Source organism: Colobus angolensis, unplaced genomic scaffold (assembly GCF_000951035.1).
Source record: "Colobus angolensis palliatus isolate OR3802 unplaced genomic scaffold, Cang.pa_1.0 Scaffold160, whole genome shotgun sequence".
Classification (NCBI taxonomy): Eukaryota; Metazoa; Chordata; class Mammalia; order Primates; family Cercopithecidae; genus Colobus; species Colobus angolensis.
In genome coordinates, this window is record NW_012114711.1 from 7,112,263 (window position 1) to 7,118,335 (window position 6,073).

Genomic DNA, 6,073 nt, shown 5'->3' on the forward strand with positions numbered 1-6,073 from the left:
TGGCAACCACTATTCTACTTTCTGTATGATTTTGACTACTTTCAGTATCTCATATAAGTGCAATCATACAGTATTTGTCTTTTTGTAACTGACTTATTCCATTTAATACAATGTCCTCATTTCATATTCATGTTATAGGGTATGTCAGAATTTAATTTTTTAAAGTTGAATAATATTCTATTGTATGTTGATATGGTGTTCCCACCCAAATCTCATCTTGAATTGTAGGTCCCATAATTCCCATATGTTGTGGGAGGGACCAAGTGGGGGTAATTGAATCATGGGGACAGTTCCCCCATACTGTTCTCATGGTATTAAGTCTCACGAGATCTAACGGCTTTATAAGGGGAAACTCCTTTCACTTTGCTCTCAATTCTCTCGTCTGCTGCCATGTAAGACGTGCCTTTCACCTTCCACCATGATTATGAGGTCTCCCCAGCCACGTGGAACTGTGAGTCCATTAAACTTCTTTTTCTTTATAAATTACCCAGTCTCAGCTATGTCTTCATTGGCAGCATGAAAACAGCCTAATACATGTGTATATACCACATTTTGTTTATATAGTCATCCGTCAATAGGTATTTGGGTTGCTTCCATGTTTTAGTTATTGTGAATAATGCTGCTATGCATGTGGGTGTACAAATAATTCTTTGAGACCGTGCTTTCAGTTCTTTTGGGCACATAGTCAGAAGTAAAATTGCTCGGTCATATGGTAATTTTAATTTTAATTTTCTGAGGAACTCCCATACTGTTTTCTACTGTGGCTGGATCATTTTATAGTCCCACCCACAGTGCACAAGCATTGTGTATTAGTCTGTTCTCACACTGCTGTAAAGAAATACCCGAGAATGAGAAATTTATAAAGAAAAGAGGTTGAATTGGCTCACAATTCAATTGAATTGAATTCTGCAGGTTGTACAGGAAGCATGGCTTGGGACGCCTCAAGAAACTTTCAATCATGGCAGAAGGCGAAGGGGGATCAGGCATGTCTTGCATGGCCAGAGAAGGAGGAAGAGAGAGATGGGGGAGGTGCTACACACTTTAAAACAACCAGACCTCATGAGAACTCTATCACAAGAACAGCTCTAGGGAGATGGTGCTAAACCATTCATAAAGGATCCACTACCATGATCCAGTCACCTCCCACCAGGCCCCACCTCCAACATTAGGGATTACAATTCGACATGAGATTTGGGTGGGTACACCAATCCAAACCATATCAGGTTCCAATTTCTCCACATTCTCGCCAACACTGGTGGGTTTTTGTTTGTTTGTTTTGTTTTGTTTTGTTTTGTAGAATAGCCATCCCAATGGGCATGAGGTAGTATTTCATTGTAGTTTTGATTTGCATTTCCCTAATGATCAGTGATGTTGAGCATCTTTTTTATTATTATTCTTTAAACTTTCATTTTAGACTCCAGGAGTATATATGCAGGTTTGTTACATAGGTATGCTGCATATGCACCTCTTTATCCTCATAAAACTCCATGATACAGGTACTACTACAGGCACAGAGAACTTAGTAACCTGTTCAAATTCACACAGTGTGTTGAGCTGGAATGTAAATCTAGGGACCCCAAATCAAGAGCTCTGGCTCTTAATCGTTACACTAGACTGCCTCTCTCAATGCAAAAAAAAATTACTAAGTGTAATGTAATGACAGAGTTAATTCTTAGTTTATGTTAACCATTGTTATACAGACAAAAGAGAAATTAGAATGGAGAGCAAATAATTAAAAACAAAGAAAATTCTAAAATTCTAACCGATACCTTTACAAAAGCAAACAAACATTCTTTTATTTTTTAGTAAGGTTTGGCTGGCTAAAGGTGAACAGTAAGGAAATAGAAAAAGTTGAATATGTTAAGCTGATAATAAAGTGTAGTTTATATCTATAGATCAATAACCAAAATAGTATTTTTAAACAAGTATGTTTATTATATGTGATAACAAATAATTGAGAAAGTCCTTATTTCTCACCAACAAAAAGTTGGTAGAATTATGCAGCCATTAAGCATTATGGCTTCAAAGACTTTTTAATGATATGAAGAAAATACTCATGAAATAATGTGACCCGATTACATAAAGACATTTATTGTTTCATTTATTTTAAAGAAGTTTACTGAGTACCCATTACATGGTATAGGCCCTGGGCTGGGAGCTGGTCACATCATCCCTCTCCAAAGAGTATATGGTCTAGCTTTCAGAGTAGGATTTGTAAATAAACTGGCCGTGTTCCTCTTCTAGGGCTTAGTTTCTTAATCTACAAAAATAAAGAAGTTGGATTTGATGACTGATACGGTTTGGCTGTGTCCCCACCCAAATCTTATCTTGAATTGTAGCTCCTATAATCCCCACATGTCATGGGAGGGGCCTGGTGGGAGGTGATTGAATCATGAGGGCAAGTTTTTCCCCTGCTGTTCTCATGATAGTGAATACGTCTCAAGATCTGATGGTTTTATAACGGGCAGTTCTCCTGCACATGGTCTGTTGCCTGCTGCCATGTAAGACATCCCTTTGTTCCTCCTTTGCCTTCTGCCATGATTGTGAGGTCTCCCTAGCCATGGGAACTGAGTGAATTAAACCTCTTTTTCTTTATAAATTATCCAGTCTTGGGTATTTCTTCATAGCAATATGAGAATGGACCAATACAATGATTGTCAACATCTCTGCAACAACCAAGTTCTACAAGTGGAAACAGAACCCTTTATTCAGTCAGGAATAAAATGTTATTTGGTATATCTGCAAAGCTGCAACTCAATAAAATTACAACAGCATCATAAACCTATTAATGTTAGTTCCATTTAGAACCACCCACCATCTTGGTTTATCCAAGACTAAGGGGTTACCTGAGATGTTGAGAATTTTAGGACTAAAACCTAGAGATTCCCAGGCAAACTAAGATGGTTGGTCACTTGAGTTCTATGTCAAATTTTTAAGCTTAAATGCAAAAATGCAAAAACTAGTTTTAATTACAGAAACCTCAACTAATCCCCTTTTTTTTTGTTGGGATGTTTCATATACAGTAAAAAAAAAACCAAACAAAAAACCTAGAAGAACAGGAACTATGTATATGTAGTAAACTCACTCATTGTCAAAAATTCTTAGGGAAACATTACATTTGGTATGAAAGTTAACAATGATCACAATAGTCACATAATTTTAAGCTGCCATCATCACCCTCTAAGAGCTTGCTGGTGGTTGTTTTAAAACTACAATTTTAGTTCAGAAATTGGAAAGAATTCTGACTACCAGTACTCTATTAATATTTCAATTAGAGAGAGACATATTTTCAACTTTGAAAAATTGCAGTTTTAAGTGGCATATGATAATTTTCTTTTCAAAAAATAGATGTTCTTTTAAAGATTATTCAAATATGATTATCTTCTGAAGTTTCATCTTTTTTTTCTTCATTTACCACATAGATCAGTACAATTAGGCTAATACCAATTATAATGTTCCTTCAAACCAAAGCTAAAGAACCTCGAGGGGCTGGGTGCAGGAATCCAGAGGGGTTTGTAGTGTCTCAACACAGCCAATTCAGGGGCAAGAACTCTTTACATCAACAGTAAGACCTTGCTCTCTTGGGAACTCTTGGGCTCTTGTCTCCAATTCCATTCTCCTTCAAAGATTCCAAGGTCTTCTACCACACCTTAATAAATAACTATTAAGTGCTTTTTTACTAACTAATAAATTCAGGATCCCAGGACTGGGTGAGCTCACTAGGAGTAATTCAGATGGATTTGAGCTCTTTAAGCAAGAAGTAAGAAACTTGGTTATGCTGGTTCATTGACTGTGTGTTTCCTCTTCATCCATCCCAATGACAAGGAGCTTTTAAGTGTCAGTTAACAAGACAGTTCCAAAACCCCTTTGCGGAGCTAAAAAATGGCAATTTCTAAAATTTGGACCAATTGCCAATTCAGGCAATTCAGCAAATTTGTAATAATTGCACCACATTTCGGACTCTTTTATAATTGTCATGCTCATGTGTCCTCTTCTGTCCGCAGCAAGCCCCATCCTCTCACCCAAATTCCGTCCCCCATCCCTGACACACACGTCTTCCTAATGATAATGCTCTTCTCTCTGTCTGGAACCAAATGCATGCAGTGGTCAAGTAGAAATGGGAAAAGCTGCCTCTTTCACTCTTGCTTTGGGGAAGAGGGAAATTAGTTTAAATAAACGATATGCTAATGTGAAAAGAAATGCATCGAACAGCGGGGAGACAGAGTCCATTTCCTCCGCTGGAGCAGCTAGTGCCTTTGAGATATTCTGTCACATGTGGAATCATTATCTCACCTGTCTGAAGTGATGTCTTGTTTTAGTCTTCAATGTCTGCCTAATAATGCCTAGAGTTTACACCTGTCGTTGAATGCTTACTATATACTAAACACTGTCCTAAGCATTTTATGTTTACTCCCACTTAACCATCACAATCCTTTGGGATAAGTACTGTTATTAACCCTACTTTACAGCCAAGGAAACTAAGGCTTAAAGAGATAAAGTGACTTGCCCTTAGGGATACAGCTTATAAATTGCAGGGCTGGGATCTAAGCAGTGTTGGCCTGGTTTCAAAATTCATACCTTGGTCCCTGACTCATACCATTCTCATGAAATCTCTTCCAAAACCTGGAGGCTGTTCTAGATCTGGCCTCCTAGGAGCAACTCTCACCATCATTAATTAATTGCTCCAATTGCTCCTCCAAGACCTACCTCTGTAAAGCTCCTCCTCGAAGGGCACCACCTCATCTCTCTTCCACTCCCAGGAAGACAGGCTGGAAACCTAACAGAGACTACCTAAGAAACCTACATTCTATCTTTCCCTGACCATTTGATTTCTGTACTTCCACCAGAGGCCACCTGCTATCAGATAACTCCATGCTATCTGCATGCTAACTCCACGGATAATCTGCATGAAAAGGGGGAAAGAGACCAAATCATGTTACAAAATTTGGGTAAGGGTCTAGACTCAACTTGCTTTGAAAGATCTTAAATCTTCCTATTCATTTGTAGACAGCAGTGGGCCTTTTTCTTCCTCTGCTCTGCACGACCTTCCAGCCCAAGTGCTAATATCATCTTTTCCTAAAGCCTTTTAAGACAAATTGTGACCATTTATGTCTACATGACACAGTTTCAGGATAACAAAGTATTAACACACACAAAGACATCAAACATTTATCAGAGACGACGCGAGACGCCAAGGAATTTTATAGGGATCAAGAACATGATTACTGACATTGAATTTATCCTGTGGCTTTGAAGAATCCAAAAGATGATTCTCTAATAATGCATCCTTCCAAATTCTCCAGAAGTTCTAAGCTTAGACATCATGATGAAATGTCACCACGTTCCTTTGCCAGAAGTTGTTCAGTACTGACGGGCTAATGATGCTTTCGCTTAAAGCTGATTCCCCCAGTAAAGGGAGCCAAGGCTTCTTTGGAGCCCTGTTCCGGGCTGGCGACTTTGAAGTTGAGACGCAGGTTCACGTGCAGTTTCCGAAGACCCATTCCCTCCCCACTCTCCTCCCCTTTCTCTGAGACACCCTCCACATAAGACGGCGTTCTCAGTCAGTCCTCCACCGCCTATTTAAACACAACTTCCACACCTAACAAATCAGAAAGCTGTAATTTCAAAGTTTCAGAAACGTTTTCGGAAAGCCTCCTCAAATGGGAAGCGGCTTCGCCACTGAGTTAAGCGTCCGAATCCTCCTTCCCGCGGCAAGGACACTGGCCCGGGCCAGCTCCGCCGAGGACGCCCCCGGGCGCGCACACATAGCCCGAGGACGCGCCCCGTATTTTAAGACGCAGGGTCGGATTTCACCCGGAAACTTCGCTCTCACAACCCCAGGCCGAACTGTGTCTGATTCTCAGCTCCCGAGCCCGAGTTCTACCTTGCAAAAAGATGTGGCCCCATTGTGCCTAGCTGGCCTCCTAGCACGGACGCTTTTTTTCTTTTGGTCTGTCTTTTGCTAAGAAACGGCAATGAGCCTCGCCTCTCTACCCAGCCGCAGCCTGCTGTCCCCTAGACAAAAAGCGGCGGCCGGCTGTTCCCTGCAGCGGAGACCGCGGCGGCGCGGCGC